General features: G+C 44.4%; 1 protein-coding gene across 1 annotated transcript in view; it reads left to right on the top strand.

Moving 5' to 3' along the window:
* LOC146007439 (uncharacterized) overlaps window positions 1-26,504 on the top strand; it is a 94,845-nt gene that overhangs the window by 5,422 nt on the left and 62,919 nt on the right. The gene's annotated exons all lie outside the window — the stretch shown is intronic.

Raw genomic sequence — 26,504 nt, 5'->3', positions numbered from 1 at the left:
CTGTGTACCAATCACAGTCACATATTCTCCTTGTTCAGTCTTTACAGTATTATCCTATTCTATACCCGCTTCTGTCAGCTCAGACTGCCACGTGGGTAACGCTGGAGCCAACATCTCCTCTTACACCAATGTTCTCAGCTCTCCCCACAGCCTCCCCGCAGCCTGGTGCTGCTCCTACAAGGGACATTGCCGCAGTGATTCCATCATTAGTCAGTGGGAGGAGACCCGGTGACATTAGTAGTAGTAGTAGTTTGTTTATTTATAAGGCACCACAAAGTGTCCGCAGCGCCGTACATAGCAAACATAAAAACAAATTACAAGGTAACGTACAGGGTGCGTTGATAAAATGCAGCATAAATAGGGGTATAGCTGATAGAACTAAAATCAGCATCAATTCTGAAGTAGGTGTCAAAATTGTCGAGGAGATAGAAGATGAAGTAGAGGAAGGGAACAACAGGACAGGAGCACTGGTGAGGTAAAGAGGTAGGGTGAGTACGTGAGGAAGGAGGGCCCTACTCATAAGAGTTAACAGACTAAAAGGAGGTGGGTGGATGAACGAAAAACAATAGGTTAAGTAGGTACGGATGTAGGGGTAGGTTAGGCAGGATAGGAGGAGCGAAAGAGGTTAGGAGGAGGAGGGATAGGCTAGTCCAGTGGTTCCCAAACTGTGCGCCTAGGCTCCCTGGGGTGCCTTGGAGCACTTGCAAGGGTGCCGCAGGTTGGTGGTCCAGTAAAAATTCAAGTTATTTATGGCCAATGAAATAGGCCAAATCAGTGCTTGTGGCTACCAGTTAAGAATATGTGGGTAAACAGAAGTGAATCATGTTTCTCACCACATACAGTAAGTGAACCTAAGGAAAACATTTAAATCACAACTTTTTAAATATTTTTCCTGAAATCCTGCGCAGTTCTTCCCAGTACCACAAGCATATTCCACAGTAGATGGTTACAGACCACTAATACATTTCCTGAGCAGCACAAATAATTGTCACTGCAGCAAGATACTGAGTAGATCTTCAGAATACACCAGATTGTGGGCGTGGCTTGGTATATATGGAAAGCAGCCACATCTTTCCTCAGCTCTGGGCCCCTTCCTAAAGCATCCAGCCCCCTCAGTGTTCTGACAGCCCTGCAGCCTCCTGCTGAACAACCCCACTCCCCTCTACCCCTGCTGGTGCGCTAGGTAAGGTCTGTGGAGTCAGGCACCCTATTAAGAGGGTCCTGCAGGTTGCAGCCTACCTGCTGCCTCCAGGCCAGGGACTTGCGTGATTCCCGCCGCCGGCGCCGACTTCCAGGAGCGGCCGCGAACGGGACCCAACGGAGGATCGGAGATCTCCCCCCTGCTGCTTACCCTCCTGGGATCCTTGCAGCCGGCGCAGCCCTCCTCAAGTAGCGGGAGCACCAGTTACTCTCCTGGGGAGCTCACACAGCACGGGTCTGCTGACTCTGCCAGCACCCGACGGCCATCTTGGATTCTCCCGTCCATGCACAGAGGCTGCAGCTCCTGTCACACGGAGCCTCCCCCTCTGGGCCTGTACCTCTGAGCTGACTCCTGAGCTCCTATCTCTCACCCAGGCTCCCAGGGTGACTGTGTTTTTCGGCAGCAGGGGCAGCGACTCTCACTGGCATTTATAAAGTTGGACCCATGGGCTGGTCCTGCCACTGTGCTGTTTATCAGCTGCAGCCATCACTCTTGTACCCCTTACCTGCTGGTTGGAGTGCCCACACTGCTGCCCATCTACATTGACCAAGATCCTCCTGACCTGGACTGCACACGCATAACCTATCCAGGTACCCCTCACCTGCACTCACGGTCCCTTGTGCCCAGTACTGTGTGAGTACACTTAAGTAATTGTGATCGTTACTGCCAGCGTGTGTGGCTCGTGTCTGTCTGTACGAATGTAATGTGATGCTTTCCTTGCTTACCACCCAGGGTCGCTATGATTACGCTATAGTTGACTGGGAAACCAACACTATACAACTCCCATTTACTGCTCACTTGCAGAAATTTACATTACTTCCTCGCTGGCTCTTGCCCACATGCAAATATGCCTTCTAAGAAGATCAAAGGCACTTTGCCACCCCCTGTGTCTTTCCCGACCTCAGAGAATCGTCCGCACCTCCCTCACTGCAAAAGATGGGCAGACCCCCGCTTCGCCTAGATGGCCGGGACAAGGCAATACTACCCAATTACCACTCTCACTATCGGGCATAGATCCAAACTCCTCTGAGCCCCTTACAGTCAAAACCCTTTGCCAAGTACTAGTGGCCTTCAAGTTGGACCTCTCTCAAGATCTTACGGGAGGTCAAGGTTGAGCTTACAGCTATTGGAGACCGGACGGATCACCTAGAGCATAAAATACAAGAATTGATTTCCTCGCACAACGACCTAATTGGGCCACAATTAGGTTGTTCTATTCTCCCTCTATGGGGGGTGTGGTCCCCCACGAGGGAGAATAGCGGGTGGCCATCTGTTGGAGTTTTGACAGTCGGGATCCCGACATCGGGTAAATGACTGTCGGGATCCCGACTGTCGGGACCATGTCCGGCACCCGCTCATGAACACCAGCAAGCCGAACTATAATCCCTTTAAAATTAAGGTGGCAGATTTAAGGATCGTTCCAGGAGGAACAATATAAAGATCCGAGGAATCCCAGATTCGGTCACTAATGCGGAGCTGTTGGGTTATGTGATGTCCCTGTTTAGAAAGTTACCTTCAGCGAGCGATAATGAGCTGCTTATTGACTGAGTTCACCGCCTCCCGAATCCCAGGTCCCTCCCTGCCTCGCTCTCCAGCGACACTCTGCTGAGAGACCACTTTTTCACCACAAAAGAGCGTATTCTTCAGGCAGCCCGAGAAGCAGAGGTATCTGACGGTCTAGGCGGAATCCAGCTGTTTCCGGACTTCTCTGCATTTACAATCCAAAATCGTAGGGCACTAGCCCCCATCACATCTGCACTTCGATCCAAGGAATCCAAATCGCCCTGAATAGACTTAGACAGAAAATGTATTTAGTGGGGAATAGACCCGGAAGGATGCTAGCCCGGAAACTTCGGGCCCAGCAGGCCCGCAATCGTATCTAGTGTATTGCATATTGCTCATCAATTCACACAATATTACATACAGCTTTACAATTTAAATACAGATGCTTCCCCCCCAGCCCACTCCTGCACTCATTCAGAACTTCCCTTCATCTATAAACCTGCCCTCCTTGCCATTGGATAAATTAGAGGAGTTGAATGCCCCTTGGTCCTCATCCCAAATTGATATTGCCATTAATTCTCTACCAAATAATAAGGCCCCCGGACCGGACGGTTTCACAAACGTATTCAACAGAGAGTATCGAGATTTGCTCTCCCCGATGTTGTCTAGGCTTTTTAATGAAGTAGCTCGGGTGGGTAGCTGCCCTACAAAAATGCTTGAGGCTCGAATAATTACGATCCCCAAACCAGGGAAAGACCCCACCCGCTGTCAGAGTTACCGACCAATTGCTTTACTTAACGGAGACGTTAAACTATACGCCAAACTAATTGCAACCCGACATAATGTTTATTGACCCTCCCTAATACACTCTGACCAGGTGGGATTTGTGCCCGGCAGACAGTCCTCGGATAACACCTGTAGAGTCTTTAACCTGATTGACTCCCTCTCAGATACCGAAGGCTTCCTGTTACTTTCACTAGATGCAGAGAAAGCCTTCGATAGGTTGAATTGGCTATACATGAAGGCTGTTCTGTCCAAATTTGATTTTAGCGGTCAAATAATGTCGGCCATTATGGCCTTATATAGTTCCCCCACAGCCTGGGTGTTTAGCGATGGCTTTTTGTCTGACACATTTCCTATATCCAATGGCACCCGTCAGGGTTGCCCCCTGTCACCCCTGATCTTTGTATTAGTAATGGAACCCCTTGCAGCTAAAATTAGATCAGATAGCAAATTTCCAGGATTATTTTGTGGCCAGACCGCTCATACGCTGTGTCTGTTTGCGGACAATGTTATTCTTTTTCTCACCAGCTCCACCTCCTCTCTCCCACACTTACATGACCTTTGGTCTATGTTTAGTGCGGTTTCCTATTATATTATTAAATCTGATACCTTGCCAATAAACTTACCCGAGACGGATGTGGCAACCTTATGCTCCCTCTATCCATACAATTGGAACACCAAATCCATTATAGACTTGGGCATCCACATCCCTACCTCTACTTTAGCGGTTTTTGATGTGACCTTACCTCCCCTCATTACTGCCCTCCAAGCTTTGACCTCGTCTTGGCTCTCTTATGAAATTTCATGGCTGGGTTGCTTAGCTGCCTTCAAAATGTCTTTGCTACAAAATGTACTTATTCAGAACAGTTCCCTTCAGTTTTCCCAAGAAATACTTGGACACATGTAGGGTTATACTCACTAAATATCTGTGGAAATCTCACCCACCTAAGTTAGATTACTCCCGTATGGTCTTGCCTAGACACCGTGGAGGTCTGGCTCTTCCCGATCTGTCTGCTTACCAGGATGCTTGCATCCAAGCTCAATTAAAATACTGGATAGCCACACCCCTTACACCTCCCTGGGTTGTGTTCCTCGCAGATATCCTTTGGACACCAAGGCACATACGACCACTAAACTTACCTTTACTCCCCTCTACCTCCTCTGCTATACGCACGTGAGAAAAATTGGTTTCCAAATTGCCTGACCATAGCCCCCTATCGCGGCATTGTCAATGACAGCCATTGCCAGATTGGTTCCCAACTTGAATTTATCTCCATGGCTCCAGTGTAACACACGTGTACTGGGTGACATTTTAGATGGGCATACTTTGCTCACTTTTCCTCAGCTTCAGGACCGCTTTGCCATCTCACCCAATGAATTATTTCATTATATCCAGATCCGACACTGGTTCCAGAGCCTGCCTCGCCCCAGTCACCCTCCTAATGCTGTAGCTACCTCAGTCATGTCCTGTTTAACATCAGCTCGGACGGGTAAGGAAATTTCTTTCTGGTATGATGTAATCGTTAATTTGCCCAAATCCCTAACATCCAATGCTACTCTTCGGGAACGGATATATAGTTCGTCCTTTCAAATGTCCAGATACTTGAACCACGCGGAAATAGACGTCAAACTGCTTAACAGATTGTACCTCGCGCCTGATAGGTTACATACCTACTCGCCGTCCTGCTCCAAACTCTGCTGGGGGGGCCTGCGGTGAGGTAGGCCACCTCTATCATGTATTATAGTCCTGCCCCTCACTGCGTAACTACTGCATAGATGTCTTTCAGCTGATCAATAAAGTTATGGGCCTCGTCCTAAACCCAGCCTTAACGATAGCACTATTACATCTCTACCCTCCTGAAGTCCCATCCCATTGTAGATATTTGTGGCAAGGGCCACACTAGCCCAAAAAATTCTATAAAATTATATAGATGATAAAAAATAATGACATGCCAGTAGGCACACATCCTAAGCACTGCAGCAGGATACTGAGTATATCCTCAGACTACACCAGAGTAATTACACCATAATGACCTGCCAGTAGGCACACATCCTAAGCACTGCAGCAGGATACTGAGTATATCCTCAGACTACACCAGATTAATTACACCATAATGACCTGCCAGTAGGCACACATCCTAAGCACTGCAGCAGGATACTGAGTATATCCTCAGACTACACCAGAGTAATTACACCATAATGACCTGCCAGTAGGCACACATCCTAAGCACTGCAGCAGGATACTGAGTATATCCTCAGACTACACCGGAGTAATTACACCATAATGACCTGCCAGTAGGCACACATCCTAAGCACTGCAGCAGGATACTGAGTATATCCTCAGACTACACCGGAGTAATTACACCATAATGACCTGCCAGTAGCCACACATCCTAAGCACTGCAGCAGGATACTGAGTATATCCTCAGACTACACCGGAGCAATTACACCATAATGACCTGCCAGTAGGCACACATCCTAAGCACTGCAGCAGGATACTGAGTATATCCTCAGACTACACCGGAGCAATTACACCATAATGACCTGCCAGTAGGCACACATCCTAAGCACTGCAGCAGGATACTGAGTATATCCTCAGACTACACCGGAGTAATTACACCATAATGACCTGCCAGTAGGCACACATCCTAAGCACTGCAGCAGGATACTGAGTATATCCTCAGACTACACCGGAGTAATTACACCATAATGACCTGCCAGTAGGCACACATCCTAAGCACTGCAGCAGGATACTGAGTATATCCTCAGACTACACCGGAGTAATTACACCATAATGACCTGCCAGTAGCCACAAATCATAAGCACTGCAGCAGGATACTGAGTATATCCTCAGACTACACCGGAGCAATTACACCATAATGACCTGCCAGTAGGCACACATCCTAAGCACTGCAGCAGGATACTGAGTATATCCTCAGACTACACCGGAGCAATTACACCATAATGACCTGCCAGTAGGCACACATCCTAAGCACTGCAGCAGGATACTGAGTATATCCTCAGACTACACCGGAGCAATTACACCATAATGACCTGCCAGTAGGCACACATCCTAAGCACTGCAGCAGGATACTGAGTATATCCTCAGACTACACCGGAGTAATTACACCATAATGACCTGCCAGTAAGCACACATCCTAAGCACTGCAGCAGGATACTGAGTATATCCTCAGACTACACCGGAGTAATTACACCATAATGATCTGCCAGTAGGCACACATCCTAAGCACTGCAGCAGGATACTGAGTATATCCTCAGACTACACCGGAGTAATTACACCATAATGACCTGCCAGTAGGCGCACATCCTAAGCACTGCAGCAAGATACTTAGTATATCCTCAGACTACACCGGAGTAATTACACCATAATGACCTGCCAGTAGGCGCACATCCTAAGCACTGCAGCAGGATACTGAGTATATCCACAGACTACACCGGAGTAATTACACCATAATGACCTGCCAGTAGGCGCACATCCTAAGCACTGCAGCAGGATACTGAGTATATCCTCAGAATACACCGGAGTAATTACACCATAATGACCTGCCAGTAGGCGCACATCCTAAGCACTGCAGCAGGATACTGAGTATATCCTCAGACTACACCGGAGTAATTACACCATAATGACCTGCCAGTAGGCACACATCCTAAGCACTGCAGCAGGATACTGAGTATATCCTCAGACTACACCGGAGTAATTACACCATAATGACCTGCCAGTAGGCACACATCCTAAGCACTGCAGCAGGATACTGAGTATATCCTCAGAATACACCGGAGTAATTACACCATAATGACCTGCCAGTAGGCACACATCCTAAGCACTGCAGCAGGATACTGAGTATATCCTCAGACTACACCGGAGTAATTACACCATAATGACCTGCCAGTAGGCACACATCCTAAGCACTGCAGCAGGATACTGAGTATATCCTCAGACTACACCGAAGTAATTACACCATAATGACCTGCCAGTAGGCACACATCCTAAGCACTGCAGCAGGATACTGAGTATATCCTCAGACTACACCGGAGTAATTACACCATAATGACCTGCCAGTAGGCACACATCCTAAGCACTGCAGCAGGATACTGAGTATATCCTCAGACTACACCGGAGTAATTACACCATAATGACCTGCCAGTAGGCACACATCCTAACCACTGCAGCAGGATACTGAGTATATCCTCAGACTACACCGGAGTAATTACACCATAATGACCTGCCAGTAGGCACACATCCTAAGCACTGCAGCAGGATACTGAGTATATCCACAGACTACACCGGAGTAATTACACCATAATGACCTGCCAGTAGGCACACATCCTAAGCACTGCAGCAGGATACTGAGTATATCCTCAGAATACACCGGAGTAATTACACCATAATGACCTGCCAGTAGGCGCACATCCTAAGCACTGCAGCAGGATACTGAGTATATCCTCAGACTACACCGGAGTAATTACACCATAATGACCTGCCAGTAGGCGCACATCCTAAGCACTGCAGCAAGATACTGAGTATATCCTCAGACTACACCGGAGTAATTACACCATAATGACCTGCCAGTAGGCGCACATCCTAAGCACTGCAGCAGGATACTGAGTATATCCTCAGAATACACCGGAGTAATTACACCATAATGACCTGCCAGTAGGCACACATCCTAAGCACTGCAGCAGGATACTGAGTATATCCTCAGACTACACCGGAGTAATTACACCATAATGACCTGCCAGTAGGCGCACATCCTAAGCACTGCAGCAGGATACTGAGTATATCCTCAGACTACACCGGAGTAATTACACCATAATGACCTGCCAGTAGGCACACATCCTAAGCACTGCAGCAGGATACTGAGTATATCCTCAGACTACACCGGAGTAATAACACCATAATGACCTGCCAGTAGGCACACATCCTAAGCACTGCAGCAGGATACTGAGTATATCCTCAGACTACACCGGAGTAATTACACCATAATGACCTGCCAGTAGGCACACATCCTAAGCATTGCAGCAGGATACTGAGTATATCCTCAGAATACACCGGAGTAATTACACCATAATGACCTGCCAGTAGGCGCACATCCTAAGCACTGCAGCAGGATACTGAGTATATCCTCAGACTACACCGAAGTAATTACACCATAATGACCTGCCAGTAGGCGCACATCCTAAGCACTGCAGCAAGATACTGAGTATATCCTCAGACTACACCGGAGTAATTACACCATAATGACCTGCCAGTAGGCGCACATCCTAAGCACTGCAGCAAGATACTGAGTATATCCTCAGACTACACCGGAGTAATTACACCATAATGACCTGCCAGTAGGCGCACATCCTAAGCACTGCAGCAAGATACTGAGTATATCCTCAGACTACACCGGAGTAATTACACCATAATGACCTGCCAGTAGGCGCACATCCTAAGCACTGCAGCAGGATACTGAGTATATCCTCAGACTACACCGGAGTAATTACACCATAATGACCTGCCAGTAGGCGCACATCCTGAGCACTGCAGCAAGATACTGAGTATATCCTCAGACTACACCGGAGTAATTACACCATAATGACCTGCCAGTAGGCGCACATCCTGAGCACTGCAGCAAGATACTGAGTATATCCTCAGACTACATAGGAGTAATTACACCATAATGACCTGCCAGTAGGCGCACATCCTGAGCACTGTAGCAAGATACTGAGTATATTCTCAGACTACACCGGAGTAATTACACCATAATGACCTGCCAGTAGGCACACATCCTAAGCACTGCAGCAGGATACTGAGTATATCCTCAGACTACACCGGAGTAATTACACCATAATGACCTGCCAGTAGGCACACATCCTAAGCACTGCAGCAGGATACTGAGTATATCCTCAGACTACACCGGAGTAATTACACCATAATGACCTGCCAGTAGGCACACATCCTAAGCACTGCAGCAGGATACTGAGTATATCCTCAGACTACAACGGAGTAATTACACCATAATGACCTACCAGTAGGCACACATCCTAAGCACTGCAGCAGGATACTGAGTATATCCTCAGACTACACCGGAGTAATTACACCATAATGACCTGCCAGTAGGCACACATCCTAAGATCTGCAGCAAGATACTGAGTATATCCTCAGACTACACCGGAGTAATTACACCATAATGACCTGCCAGTAGGCACACATCCTAAGCACTGCAGCAGGATACTGAGTATATCCTCAGACTACACCGGAGTAATTACACCATAATGACCTGCCAGTAGGCACACATCCTAAGCACTGTAGCAGGATACTGGGTATATCCTCAGACTACACCGGAGTAATTACACCATAATGACCTGCCAGTAGGCACACATCCTAAGCACTGCAGCAGGATACTGAGTATATCCTCAGACTACACCGGAGTAATTACACCATAATGACCTGCCAGTAGCCACACATCCTAAGCACTGCAGCAGGATACTGAGTATATCCTCAGACTACACCGGAGTAATTACACCATAATGACCTGCCAGTAGCCACACATCCTAAGCACTGTAGTAAGATACTGAGTATATCCTCAGACTACACCGGAGTAATTACACCATAATGACCTGCCAGTAGGCGCACATCCTAAGCACTGCAGCAAGATACTGAGTATATCCTCAGACTACACCGGAGTAATTACACCATAATGACCTGCCAGTAGGCGCAAATCCTAAGCACTGCAGAAAGATACTGAGTATATCCTCAGACTACACCGGAGTAATTACACCATAATGACCTGCCAGTAGGCGCACATCCTAAGCACTGCAGCAGGATACTGAGTATATCCTCAGACTACACCGGAGTAATTACACCATAATGACCTGCCAGTAGGCGCACATCCTAAGCACTGCAGCAGGATACTGAGTATATCCTCAGACTACACCGGAGTAATTACACCATAATGACCTGCCAGTAGGCGCACATCCTAAGCACTGCAGCAAGATACTGAGTATATCATCAGACTACACCGGAGTAATTACACCATAATGACCTGCCAGTAGGCGCACATCCTAAGCACTGCAGCAAGATACTGAGTATATCCTCAGACTACACCGGAGTAATTACACCATAATGACCTGCCAGTAGGCGCACATCCTAAGCACTGCAGCAAGATACTGAGTATATCCTCAGACTACACCGGAGTAATTACACCATAATGACCTGCCAGTAGGCACACATCCTAAGCACTGCAGCAAGATACTGAGTATATCCTCAGACTACACCGGAGTAATTACACCATAATGACCTGCCAGTAGGCACACATCCTAAGCACTGCAGCAGGATACTGAGTATATCCTCAGACTACACCGGAGTAATTACACCATAATGACCTGCCAGTAGGCACACATCCTAAGCACTGCAGCAGGATACTTAGTATATCCTCAGACTACACCGGAGTAATTACACCATAATGACCTGCCAGTAGGCACACATCCTAAGCACTGCAGCAAGATACTGAGTATATCCTCAGACTACACCGGAGTAATTACACCATAATGACCTGCCAGTAGGCACACATCCTAAGCACTGCAGCAGGATACTGAGTATATCCTCAGACTACACCGGAGTAATTACACCATAATGACCTGCCAGTAGGCACACATCCTAAGCACTGCAGCAAGATACTGAGTATATCCTCAGACTACACCGGAGTAATTACACCATAATGACCTGCCAGTAGGCACACATCCTAAGCACTGCAGCAGGATACTGAGTATATCCTCAGACTACACCGGAGTAATTACACCATAATGACCTGCCAGTAGGCACACATCCTAAGCACTGCAGCAGGATACTGAGTATATCCTCAGACTACACCGGAGTAATTACACCATAATGACCTGCCAGTAGGCACACATCCTAAGCACTGCAGCAGGATACTGAGTATATCCTCAGACTACACCGGAGTAATTACACCATAATGACCTGCCAGTAGGCACACATCCTAAGCACTGCAGCAGGATACTGAGTATATCCTCAGAATACACCGGAGTAATTACACCATAATTACCTGCCAGTAGGCACACATCCTAAGCACTGCAGCAGGATACTGAGTATATCCTCAGACTACACCGGAGTAATTACACCATAATGACCTGCCAGTAGGCACACATCCTAAGCACTGCAGCAAGTTACTGAGTATATCCTCAGACTACACCGGAGTAATTACACCATAATGACCTGCCAGTAGGCACACATCCTAAGCACTGCAGCAGGATACTGAGTATATCCTCAGAATACACCGGAGTAATTACACCATAATGACCTGCCAGTAGGCACACATCCTAAGCACTGCAGCAAGATACTGAGTATATCCTCAGACTACACCGGAGTAATTACACCATAATGACCTGCCAGTAGGCACACATCCTAAGCACTGCAGCAGGATACTGAGTATATCCTCAGACTACACCGGAGTAATTACACCATAATGACCTGCCAGTAGGCACACATCCTAAGCACTGCAGCAGGATACTGAGTATATCCTCAGAATACACCGGAGTAATTACACCATAATGACCTGCCAGTAGGCACACATCCTAAGCACTGCAGCAAGATACTGAGTATATCCTCAGACTACACCGGAGTAATTACACCATAATGACCTGCCAGTAGGCACACATCCTAAGCACTGCAGCAGGATACTGAGTATATCCTCAGACTACACCGGAGTAATTACACCATAATGACCTGCCAGTAGGCACACATCCTAAGCACTGCAGCAGGATACTGAGTATATCCTCAGACTACACCGGAGTAATTACACCATAACGACCTGCCAGTAGGCACACATCCTAAGCACTGCAGCAAGATACTGAGTATATCCTCAGACTACACCGGAGAAATTACACCATAACGACCTGCCAGTAGGCACACATCCTAAGCACTGCAGCAGGATACTGAGTATATCCTCAGACTACACCGGAGTAATTACACCATAACGACCTGCCAGTAGGCACACATCCTAAGCACTGCAGCAGGATACTGAGTATATCCTCAGACTACACCGGAGTAATTACACCATAACGACCTGCCAGTAGGCACACATCCTAAGCACTGCAGCAGGATACTGAGTATATCCTCAGACTACACCGGAGTAATTACACCATAACGACCTGCCAGTAGGCGCACATCCTAAGCACTGCAGCAGGATACTGAGTATATCCTCAGACTACACCGGAGTAATTACACCATAACGACCTGCCAGTAGGCGCACATCCTAAGCACTGCAGCAGGATACTGAGTATATCCTCAGACTACACCGGAGTAATTACACCATAACGACCTGCCAGTAGGCGCACATCCTAAGCACTGCAGCAAGATACTGAGTATATCCTCAGACTACACCGGAGTAATTACACCATAACGACCTGCCAGTAGGCGCACATCCTAAGCACTGCAGCAAGATACTGAGTATATCCTCAGACTACACCGGAGTAATTACACCATAACGACCTGCCAGTAGGTGCACATCCTAAGCACTGCAGCAAGATACTGAGTATATCCTCAGACTACACCGGAGTAATTACACCATAACGACCTGCCAGTAGGCGCACATCCTAAGCACTGCAGCAGGATACTGAGTATATCCTCAGACTACACCGGAGTAATTACACCATAACGACCTGCCAGTAGGCGCACATCCTAAGCACTGCAGCAGGATACTGAGTATATCCTCAGACTACACCGGAGTAATTACACCATAACGACCTGCCAGTAGGCGCACATCCTAAGCACTGCAGCAGGATACTGAGTATATCCTCAGACTACACCGGAGTAATTACACCATAACGACCTGCCAGTAGGCGCACATCCTAAGCACTGCAGCAGGATACTGAGTATATCCTCAGAATACACCGGAGTAATTACACCATAATGACCTGCCAGTAGGCGCACATCCTAAGCACTGCAGCAGGATACTGAGTATATCCTCAGACTACACCGGAGTAATTACACCATAATGACCTGCCAGTAGGCGCACATCCTAAGCACTGCAGCAGGATACTGAGTATATCCTCAGACTACACCGGAGTAATTACACCATAATGACCTGCCAGTAGGCGCACATCCTAAGCACTGCAGCAGGATATTGAGTATATCCTCAGACTACACCGGAGTAATTGCACCATAATGACCTGCCAGTAGGCGCACATCCTAAGCACTGCAGCAGGATACTGAGTATATCCTCAAACTACACCGGAGTAATTGCACCATAATGACCTGCCAGTAGGCGCACATCCTAAGCACTGCAGCAAGATACTGAGTTTATCCTCAGACTACACCGGAGTAATTACACCATAATGACATGCCAGTAGGCGCACATCCTAAGCACTGCAGCAGGATACTGAGTATATCCTCAGACTACACCGGAGTAATTACACCATAATGACCTGCCAGTAGGCACACATCCTAAGCACTGCAGCAAGATACTGAGTATATCCTCAGACTACACCGGAGTAATTACACCATAATGTCCTGCCAGTAGGCACACATCCTAAGCACTGCAGCAGGATACTGAGTATATCCTCAGACTACACCGGAGTAATTACACCATAATGTCCTGCCAGTAGGCACACATCCTAAGCACTGCAGCAGGATACTGAGTATATCCTCAGACTACACCGGAGTAATTACACCATAATGACCTGCCAGTAGGCACACATCCTAAGCACTGCAGCAGGATACTGAGTATACAAGCAATAGGGGAGTAGATTGCGCAGATTGATGACAGAACAAAAAAATTGAATAAAAATAACAATATTAGTTTAATAAAACATACATATATAAATGAGGTGCAATTGCATGGGGAAAGGGTTAAAAATGTAAAAATAGGGATATTGGAAGAGCTGCGTCCATTGCTGGAATAAATCACCTTATTCTCAGGTTGTTGAAGAGGGAGATTGAGGATGTTTAGTAAGTCCTCCTTGACACTGGGACATATGATCCTTTGTACAGAGTGTCCTCCAAATGGGAACAATGATGGAAAAAGTCCTCTAGATGGATTCTCTGTATGTCTGGGGTCTGTCAGAAACCGAGGGTGAGTACCTTAGAAAGGTGGCGTCCCTTCAAAACGTGGGTACTCCAATTGGAGATAGGTAGATAGGTGTCCCGGTCTTATTCTCCTCTGATGGAAAAGTAAAGATTTTTTTTTCCCTTTTTCCTTTTCGTTTGAGGCAAGGTGGTGTGGAAATAAGCAGCAAGATGGGAAGGGTAGGTGGGTGGCTGGGTAGCCTGGCCAACGCGTTTCACTGCTTAGGAGCAGCTTTTTCAAGGTGGTTTAAACAGGCTGGGGGCAGGGGTATATATACCCATATTGATTAATAGAGCATGTGCACATGTGCAAACAATAAACAATTCACAAGTAAAAAACGGTCATACACAAACCTTTTTATGAGCAGGAGACAGATTCTTTCTAAATGGAGTATAATACCTTAGAAAACGAGCGGTGCTTGGCCGCGAAATTACCCATTTAGTATTATAATTCATGTGTATCCAGCCGGCGTCTTCCGACTTCCGGCTGTCCACTTCCGGGTTTTGCAGTGGAACGCAGGTGAGACGCATAGCGCCGTCTCATACTGCGCTATGTAACACAAAAAATGTCTTATTACACAGACCGTTCGTTTTAAAACGGACTGGCAGAGATTATACCATACTCTTTATAGAGAAATGCAGCTAGATGCTGGGGTTGAATATGTACTAACGGGGTTATAGTAGGTACGGCTGGAAAATACTTCCCCGATATTAGAGAGGAAAGTGGCAGATCGTATGGAACGCAGGTGGGACGCACAGCGCCGTCCCATACTGCGCTATATGACACAGAAATGTCTTTAGGCACACATTAGTTAATTAAAAACAGGTTAACAAATATGACCATGTAATTATTACAGAGAATAGCAGCTGGATACTTGCGTTAATTATATACTAAGAAAGTTATAGTAGGTGCGACTAAAAAACACTTCCCCGATATTTGGAAGAAAAAAGCAGATCCTGGGGAATACCTAGATACACACAATTTAACACATACATATGTGTACCACTGAAAAAAACGAAAGTAAATAACCATATGGAGTTCATATAGCTGTTTTTTAATGTTAATGATTGATAATGATAGATTTTATATAAAGCATTAGAATTGTAGTTTCTTTAGTAATAGCTGGCAGACATAGATATTATTGCTAGCAGCCAGCATTTATTATTTAAACCATTAAAGTCAATATATACGGACATAAATACAGATACAAATGAATTATGTCATGAAGATACATATTTTGGCCGAAAAAGGGGGGGCTTGTTAGAGCCATACTGAATTTATCATAATGGAAATACATAAAACAATATGGAGGTGATCATGCAAATATTTGTATATATCTTAGTTATTCGTTCACAATATATATATGGCAGACAAGAGAATGTGTTAAACTTTTTATTTATTATATTATATTAAATTATATACATATATTGTGTTTTATATATATATATATGGTATATGTGTTGTATTAATTATATAGTTCATATTCTATTAATTATAGTATTATATGTACTGTGTTATTATTAAATATATTGTGAGCAAACACATATATTCAATTGATTCAAGGTGTGTTGCTATAGTGTGCTTAATACATTATTAGATGAACCAACAAATTTTGTATAATGAAGGAGCGAATCCACAAGAAGAAATAGCAAAAAATGAAAAAATGTAAAAAATAATAATATATAATGGTGAAAAATATATATATATATATATATATATATATAATATATATATGTATAATGATATTCCACATTTGGGTCTGTCGTAATTAATAAAAAAAAGGTGGGAAAGTAGAAAAAACTGGGGGGGGAGAAACGGTGGTAGGTATATTTAGTAGTACTTAAGAGTTAGAGTACCGAATTAAGCTCCACGGCCTCATTAAGGCCCTCAGGATGAATTGTGTGTAGCTGGAACATCCAGAATACTTCTTGTCTACTGAGCCTTTTAAATCTATCACCGCCTCGAGCAGTTTCTGGTACCGATTCCAAGCCCACAAGGCTTAGTCCTCTAGGGTCTCCTGCATGTGCTTCAGCAAAGTGTCGAGGTACACTGTGTGTCAAAAGTTTTTTACAGATGTTACGGCGGTGCTCTAAAAAGCGAATTTTGACGGTCCGAGTGGTCCGTCCTACGTAGCCAAGGCCACATGGGCACTGTAGAAAGTAAATTGTATATTTGGTATTACAATTAATAAAGGAATTAATTTTGTAAACTTTGCCTTCTTTATTTGTTATTTCATAATTAGATTTTTTAGGGATATGGTCACATGTGATACAGCGATTACCTCCACACTTGAAAAAGCCATTAGGCTTTTCTCTTAGCCAGGTGTTAGGAAGAGTTTCTTTGGTTGGGTTTGGAATCGGTCTCAAGAAACTGGGAGCTAGCATGTTTTTAAGAGTTCTGTTTTTTTTGAAAATATGGCGGGGATTTTGTGGTAACAGGTCAACTAATAACGGGTCTTGCTTAAGAATATTAAAGTTTTTGTCTATGATATTTCGAATTTTGTTGGAATGAGTATTAAATGTTGAAATAAACATAATTTGTTTTTGCTTTGAATCAGAATTCGTATCATTTCGATTTTTGTTTTGATATGTCAGAAGATCTTTTCTATTGAGGGATGTAACATCACAAAGGGCCTGTTCAATGAGGTCCTTTGGATAACCTCTTTGTAGAAAAGACTCCTTCATATCCTCAGCTTGTCGGTCAAAGGTGCTAATGCTAGAGCAGTTCCTGTAGAGTCTTAAAAACTGGCCCTTTGGAATGCCCTTTTTCCAGGGCGGATAGTGGGCACTGCTATAATGCAAATATGAATTTGTTCCAACTTCTTTTGTGAAGTTAGAAGTGGTGATTTTGTCACCTTCTGCTTCAAGGGTCACGTCCAGGAAGGAAATCCGCTTTGAATCTAAGTGATGTGTAAAAGTTAAATTATAAGTGTTGGTGTTGAGGTGTGAAACAAAAGAAAGTGCTGTGGAAGGGGTCCCATCCCAAATAATAAAGAGATCATCAATATAACGACCATAGAGTACCAGGTTCGCCCCGTAGGGACTGTCCCAAATAAGATGTTGTTCAACCTCCCCCATGTAGAGGTTGGCGTAACTAGGGGCGAACCTGGTCCCCATGGCCGTTCCCATCACCTGTAGGTAAAAGGTGTCCTGGAACAAAAAATAATTGTGCTCTAAAATGTAACTAATAGAATCTGTGAGGAAGCGTTGGTGTCTGTCCCCCAGGTCCCCATCAAGCAAAAGTCTTCTAGCTATAACATTTTTGCCAAGATTGTGGGGGATGTTTGAGTAAAGACTCGCAACATCTAAAGTGAGAAATAGATAAGAAGTTTTCCATTCTATATTTTGAATTAACTGTAAAAAAAGGATGGTGTCTTTGATGTGGGACCTGAGGGAGGACACCCTAGGCTGTAAAAAAGAATCAACATAAAAAGAAAGATTAGAAGAAAGGGATTGGATACCAGAAATAATGGGTCGACCAGGGGGTGAAGTGAGGGATTTGTGTATTTTGGGGAGGTGGTAGTAAATTGGGATAAGAGGGTGTTCACAATAGAGAAAACGGAGTTCCTCCCTGGAGATGACCCCGTCATTAAATGCAGATTTAAGCAATTCAAAAAGAGAAGCACTAAAAGTCTTAGTAGGGTCTTTCTCAAGCACCGTATAGAAAGTAGTGTCTTTTAACTGTCTATTGGCCTCCAGGATATAGTCCTGGCGGTCCTGAATAACAATTCCCCCTCCTTTGTCGGCCTCTCTTATTATTGTTGTTGTGTCCTTCATTAGTTTTTTGAGGGCCTGTTGTTCCTTCTTTTTCAAATTAGATTTTTTAAGTTCTAATTTGGGGTTGATGTTTTGACACATATTTTTCAGGTCACTCAAGGTGGTTTTATAAAATGACTCTACACTTGATCCTTTCGATTTGAGAGGGTAAAAATCAAACAAAATTTGAGCAAACTATTGTAGAAATGAAGAGTAAAAAATTCAGAAGAGACGTAGAGGATTATAGACAGGGCACAGTAAGAACCTATAGAGATAAAAATAAAACAGAAAGAACTGCTCCTAATAACATCCCCCTACATACTGAAAGACGTCCCTCCAATAGACAACAATATAGAAAGAAATCTTTCTCTAAACAGCCTTATGGAGGTAGAAAGGATGCGGGCGGGTATACGGGGAGACAGAGGTTCCACTCTGGTTCCCGGACACTCGACCTGCACCGCCAAACCATTTATGGTACAGAAACCCCTCTAACACAAACAGAGAGAATGAATCCCCCTCCCCTTCAGGATCAAAGATCCCTAGGAGCACGCCCGAAAGATCCGCCATTACCATCTAAAATCAATCGTACGGAACAAGAAAAGGTTTTTTTAGACCAGAGATACACTGTACAGGGGGACTCAAACCCTTACAGGGAACAAAACCCAGGCACACCAAAAAGGGGAAGAAGCTACGACTCAGAGGGCGAAGGGGGGGAAAAAAGGAGAGACAGAAGAAGCTAAAATCAAAATTTAAATCCGCCAAAAAACAAACTGTCTTTAATATTTCTTCCAAAACCCTTTCACCTACAGAATTAGTCCTTCTTGAGAAAGGCTTAAAGTACTCCCCCACAGCTCCACCTAACATGTTCGATCTCTTCGTTGAACTTAATCGGTTCATCAGAGGCCTATGTCGCAAAAGATATTTTGCGCGCCAAATCTTAAACAAAAACCGGGATGAGGCAGCAGCTATAATCCTCGATCAGGGCGATGCACCAGCACTTGCAGCCTTGACAGAATTATTAGAAGAAATAGGAACCACCTCACCCACCCCCAAAAAAATCTACGACATTTCTAAAGAAAAATTCAAATTAAAGTCTGATTTTTACCCTCTCAAATCGAAAGGATCAAGTGTAGAGTCATTTTATAAAACCACCTTGAGTGACCTGAAAAATATGTGTCAAAACATCAACCCCAAATTAGAACTTAAAAAATCTAATTTGAAAAAGAAGGAACAACAGGCCCTCAAAAAACTAATGAAGGACACAACAACAATAATAAGAGAGGCCGACAAAGGAGGGGGAATTGTTATTCAGGACCGCCAGGACTATATCCTGGAGGCCAATAGACAGTTAAAAGACACTACTTTCTATACGGTGCTTGAGAAAGACCCTACTAAGACTTTTAGTGCTTCTCTTTTTGAATTGCTTAAATCTGCATTTAATGACGGGGTCATCTCCAGGGAGGAACTCCGTTTTCTCTATTGTGAACACCCTCTTATCCCAATTTACTACCACCTCCCCAAAATACACAAATCCCTCACTTCACCCCCTGGTCGACCCATTATTTCTGGTATCCAATCCCTTTCTTCTAATCTTTCTTTTTATGTTGATTCTTTTTTACAGCCTAGGGTGTCCTCCCTCAGGTCCCACATCAAAGACACCATCCACTTTTTACAGTTAATTCAAAATATAGAATGGAAAACTTCTTATCTATTTCTCACTTTAGATGTTGCGAGTCTTTACTCAAACATCCCCCACAATCTTGGCAAAAATGTTATAGCTAGAAGACTTTTGCTTGATGGGGACCTGGGGGACAGACACCAACGCTTCCTCACAGATTCTATTAGTTACATTTTAGAGCACAATTATTTTTTGTTCCAGGACACCTTTTACCTACAGGTGATGGGAACGGCCATGGGGACCAGGTTCGCCCCTAGTTACGCCAACCTCTACATGGGGGAGGTTGAACAACATCTTATTTGGGACAGTCCCTACGGGGCGAACCTGGTACTCTATGGTCGTTATATTGATGATCTCTTTATTATTTGGGATGGGACCCCTTCCACAGCACTTTCTTTTGTTTCACACCTCAACACCAACACTTATAATTTAACTTTTACACATCACTTAGATTCAAAGCGGATTTCCTTCCTGGACGTGACCCTTGAAGCAGAAGGTGACAAAATCACCACTTCTAACTTCACAAAAGAAGTTGGAACAAATTCATATTTGCATTATAGCAGTGCCCACTATCCGCCCTGGAAAAAGGGCATTCCAAAGGGCCAGTTTTTAAGACTCTACAGGAACTGCTCTAGCATTAGCACCTTTGACCGACAAGCTGAGGATATGAAGGAGTCTTTTCTACAAAGAGGTTATCCAAAGGACCTCATTGAACAGGCCCTTTGTGATGTTACATCCCTCAATAGAAAAGATCTTCTGACATATCAAAACAAAAATCGAAATGATACGAATTCTGATTCAAAGCAAAAACAAATTATGTTTATTTCAACATTTAATACTCATTCCAACAAAATTCGAAATATCATAGACAAAAACTTTAATATTCTTAAGCAAGACCCGTTATTAGTTGACCTGTTACCACAAAATCCCCGCCATATTTTCAAAAAAAACAGAACTCTTAAAAACATGCTAGCTCCCAGTTTCTTGAGACCGATTCCAAACCCAACCAAAGAAACTCTTCCTAACACCTGGCTAAGAGAAAAGCCTAATGGCTTTTTCAAGTGTGGAGGTAATCGCTGTATCACATGTGACCATATCCCTAAAAAATCTAATTATGAAATAACAAATAAAGAAGGCAAAGTTTACAAAATTAATTCCTTTATTAATTGTAATACCAAATATACAATTTACTTTCTACAGTGCCCATGTGGCCTTGGCTACGTAGGACGGACCACTCGGACCGTCAAAATTCGCTTTTTAGAGCACCGCCGTAACATCTGTAAAAAACTTTTGACACACAGTGTACCTCGACACTTTGCTGAAGCACATGCAGGAGACCCTAGAGGACTAAGCCTTGTGGGCTTGGAATCGGTACCAGAAACTGCTCGAGGCGGTGATAGATTTAAAAGGCTCAGTAGACAAGAAGTATTCTGGATGTTCCAGCTACACACAATTCATCCTGAGGGCCTTAATGAGGCCGTGGAGCTTAATTCGGTACTCTAACTCTTAAGTACTACTAAATATACCTACCACCGTTTCTTCCCCCCCAGTTTTTTCTACTTTCCCACCTTTTTTTTATTAATTACGACAGACCCAAATGTGGAATATCATTATACATATATATATTATATATATATATATATATATTTTTCACCATTATATATTATTATTTTTTACATTTTTTCATTTTTTGCTATTTCTTCTTGTGGATTCGCTCCTTCATTATACAAAATTTGTTGGTTCATCTAATAATGTATTAAGCACACTATAGCAACACACCTTGAATCAATTGAATATATGTGTTTGCTCACAATATATTTAATAATAACACAGTACATATAATACTATAATTAATAGAATATGAACTATATAATTAATACAACACATATACCATATATATATATATAAAACACAATATATGTATATAATTTAATATAATATAATAAATAAAAAGTTTAACACATTCTCTTGTCTGCCATATATATATTGTGAACGAATAACTAAGATATATACAAATATTTGCATGATCACCTCCATATTGTTTTATGTATTTCCATTATGATAAATTCAGTATGGCTCTAACAAGCCCCCCCTTTTTCGGCCAAAATATGTATCTTCATGACATAATTCATTTGTATCTGTATTTATGTCCGTATATATTGACTTTAATGGTTTAAATAATAAATGCTGGCTGCTAGCAATAATATCTATGTCTGCCAGCTATTACTAAAGAAACTACAATTCTAATGCTTTATATAAAATCTATCATTATCAATCATTAACATTAAAAAACAGCTATATGAACTCCATATGGTTATTTACTTTCGTTTTTTTCAGTGGTACACATATGTATGTGTTAAATTGTGTGTATCTAGGTATTCCCCAGGATCTGCTTTTTTCTTCCAAATATCGGGGAAGTGTTTTTTAGTCGCACCTACTATAACTTTCTTAGTATATAATTAACGCAAGTATCCAGCTGCTATTCTCTGTAATAATTACATGGTCATATTTGTTAACCTGTTTTTAATTAACTAATGTGTGCCTAAAGACATTTCTGTGTCATATAGCGCAGTATGGGACGGCGCTGTGCGTCCCACCTGCGTTCCATACGATTTGCCACTTTCCTCTCTAATATCGGGGAAGTATTTTCCAGCCGTACCTACTATAACCCCGTTAGTACATATTCAACCCCAGCATCTAGCTGCATTTCTCTATAAAGAGTATGGTATAATCTCTGCCAGTCCGTTTTAAAACGAACGGTCTGTGTAATAAGACATTTTTTGTGTTACATAGCGCAGTATGAGACGGCGCTATGCGTCTCACCTGCGTTCCACTGCAAAACCCGGAAGTGGACAGCCGGAAGTCGGAAGACGCCGGCTGGATACACATGAATTATAATACTAAATGGGTAATTTCGCGGCCAAGCACCGCTCGTTTTCTAAGGTATTATACTCCATTTAGAAAGAATCTGTCTCCTGCTCATAAAAAGGTTTGTGTATGACCGTTTTTTACTTGTGAATTGTTTATTGTTTGCACATGTGCACATGCTCTATTAATCAATATGGGTATATATACCCCTGCCCCCAGCCTGTTTAAACCACCTTGAAAAAGCTGCTCCTAAGCAGTGAAACGCGTTGGCCAGGCTACCCAGCCACCCACCTACCCTTCCCATCTTGCTGCTTATTTCCACACCACCTTGCCTCAAACGAAAAGGAAAAAGGGAAAAAAAAATCTTTACTTTTCCATCAGAGGAGAATAAGACCGGGACACCTATCTACCTATCTCCAATTGGAGTACCCACGTTTTGAAGGGACGCCACCTTTCTAAGGTACTCACCCTCGGTTTCTGACAGACCCCAGACATACAGAGAATCCATCTAGAGGACTTTTTCCATCATTGTTCCCATTTGGAGGACACTCTGTACAAAGGATCATATGTCCCAGTGTCAAGGAGGACTTACTAAACATCCTCAATCTCCCTCTTCAACAACCTGAGAATAAGGTGATTTATTCCAGCAATGGACGCAGCTCTTCCAATATCCCTATTTTTACATTTTTAACCCTTTCCCCATGCAATTGCACCTCATTTATATATGTATGTTTTATTAAACTAATATTGTTATTTTTATTCAATTTTTTTGTTCTGTCATCAATCTGCGCAATCTACTCCCCTATTGCTTGTGTTATTTGTAGGGACTGACAATCCCTTTATTTGATTGCTGCAGGCCTAACCGCCCATACAGGCGCCCCACACAGACACTCAGGTGTCTGTCCATTTCTTTCTCGGATACTGAGTATATCCTCAGACTACACCGGAGTAATTACACCATAATGACCTGCCAGTAGGCACACATCCTAAGCACTGCAGCAGGATACTGAGTATATCCTCAGACTACACCGGAGTAATTACACCATAATGACCTGCCAGTAGGCACACATCCTAAGCACTGCAGCAAGATACTGAGTATATCCTCAGACTACACCGGAGTAATTACACCATAATGACCTGCCAGTAGGCACACATCCTAAGCACTGCAGCAAGATACTGAGTATATCCTCAGACTACTCCGGAGTAATTACACCATAATGACATGCCAGTAGGCACACATCCTAAGCACTGCAGCAGGATACTGAGTATATCCTCAGACTACACCGGAGTAATTACACCATAATGACCTGCCAGTAGGCGCACATCCTAAGCACTGCAGCAGGATACTGAGTATATCCTCGGACTACACCGGAGTAATTACACCATAATGACCTGCCAGTAGGTACACATCCTAAGCACTGCAGCAGGATACTGAGTATATCCTCAGAATACACCGGAGTAATTACACTATAATGACCTGGCAGTAGGCACACATCCTAAGCACTGTAGTAAGATCCTTACATTTCAGATTTCAGGTTTGCTTCCCCATAGAGATATCACCAAGTAACAAGGTTTCCAAATGATAAAGGCAGGTGACTATTGCTGAACACCAGGGTAGTAATCAAGTCTGCATCAGAACAATACAGGATCAGACTAATTACGTCACACAACCGACTGTCCAAGGAAACTCTGACTGACGGCTGAACATCTTGTCCGCACCACGCAAAGAACCAAGCAGGATTATAGCTACAGCAACCACACAAAGTCCGGAACATGGGCACAGGCTGCTCACCTGACTGGTTACCAGGAAGCTGATTGGTCCTTGCAGAACTAATCTGACTGTGATCTACTGGGCTGTGCTTATTACAGATTCTAACACCCTGGTGTAATGTACTGTCTGTTCCTGGCTGGGGTGGTAACATTTGTTCAGAATGTAATATCTGGATATCTAACACCACCACCTGGTGTACATCGGGCACCACAGCCAGTGTTCTAGTACAGTGCCTGATTCACAATGCATGTATGCTGATACTGCAACTTCCACACAACATTCACCTTCCTGGGGACATGGGGCTATAACTGGGTGTACAATAACGGGTTGTCAGTGTCTAGGTCAGAATGCACAATGTCCATACTCACAAGCAAAATAGTTGGCACATGAAAATATCTACATGAGGTTTTTTTTTTTTATGGTGCCAATGTGTAGATTTCAGCACGTGGACCCCAAACTTGCTCGCCATATTTCAGGCAAAGTGCCCGGCTCTGGTACCACTGCACTTGGTGCACTTTACTGTTCCCAATTGGAGATCACGTGGCTGGATAGTAACTAACACCTACACTCTTATGGAAACTTTGTAGCTTCTCTTCCTCTGATTTGTGTGCGAACCTTGTTCCCTGCCCCATTCTCCAGCTCAGTCCTAATGCCCCCATTCTGTGTGATCTCCTTCTGTACCCTACTCCTCTGTCCTGCCGCTGCCCCATTCTCCAGCTCAGTCCTGATGTCCCCATTCTGTGTGATCTCCCTCTGTACCCTACTCCTCTGTCCTACCCCATTCTCCAGCTCAGTCCTGATGCCCCCATTCTGTGTGATCTCCTTCTGTACCCTACTCCTCTGTCCTGCCCCATTCTCCAGCTCAGTCCTGATGTTCCCATTCTGTGTGATCTCCTTCTGTACCCTACTCCTCTGTCCTGCCCCATTCTCCAGCTCAGTCCTGATGTCCCCATTCTGTGTGATCTCCTTCTGTACCCTACTCCTCTGTCCTGCCCCATTCTCCAGCTCAGTCCTGATGTCCCCATTCTGTGTGATCTCCTTCTGTACCCTACTCCTCTGTCCTGCCCCATTCTCCAGCTCAGTCCTGATGCCCCCATTCTGTGTGATCTCCTTCTGTACCCTACTCCTCTGTCCTGCCCCATTCTCCAGCTCAGTCCTGATGCCCCCATTCTGTGTGATCTCCTTCTGTACCCTATTCCTCTGTCCTGCCCCATTCTCCAGCTCAGTCCTGATGTCCCCATTCTGTGTAATCTCCTTCTGTACCCTACTCCTCTGTCCTGCCCCATTCTCCAGCTCAGTCCTGATGCCCCCATTCTGTGTGATCTCCTTCTGTACCCTACTCCTCTGTCCTGCCCCATTCTCCAGCTCAGTCCTGATGCCCCCATTCTGTGTGATCTCCTTCTGTACCCTATTCCTCTGTCCTGCCCCATTCTCCAGCTCAGTCCTGATGTCCCCATTCTGTGTAATCTCCTTCTGTACCCTACTCCTCTGTCCTGCCCCATTATCCAGCTCAGTCCTGATGCCCCCATTCTGTGTGATCTCCTTCTGTACCCTACTCCCCTGTCCTGCCGCTGCCCCATTCTCCAGCTCAGTCCTGATGCCCCCATTCTGTGTGATCTCCTTCTGTACCCTATCCCTGTCCTGCTGCTGCCCCATTCTCCAGCTCAGTCCTGATGCCCCCATTCTGTGTGATCTCCTTCTGTACCCTACTCCTCTGTCCTACTGCTGCCCCATTCTCCAGCTCAGTCCTGATGCCCCCATTCTGTGTGATCTCCTTCTGTACCCTACTCCTCTGTCCTGCCCCATTCTCCAGCTCAGTCCTGATGCCCCCATTCTGTGTGATCTCCTTCTGTAC

Source organism: Crinia signifera, chromosome 6 (assembly GCF_055691185.1).
Source record: "Crinia signifera chromosome 6, ASM5569118v1, whole genome shotgun sequence".
NCBI lineage: Eukaryota > Metazoa > Chordata > Amphibia > Anura > Myobatrachidae > Crinia > Crinia signifera.
The sequence above is the reverse complement of the archived record's forward strand: the minus strand, read 5'-3'. Positions and strand labels throughout refer to the sequence as shown.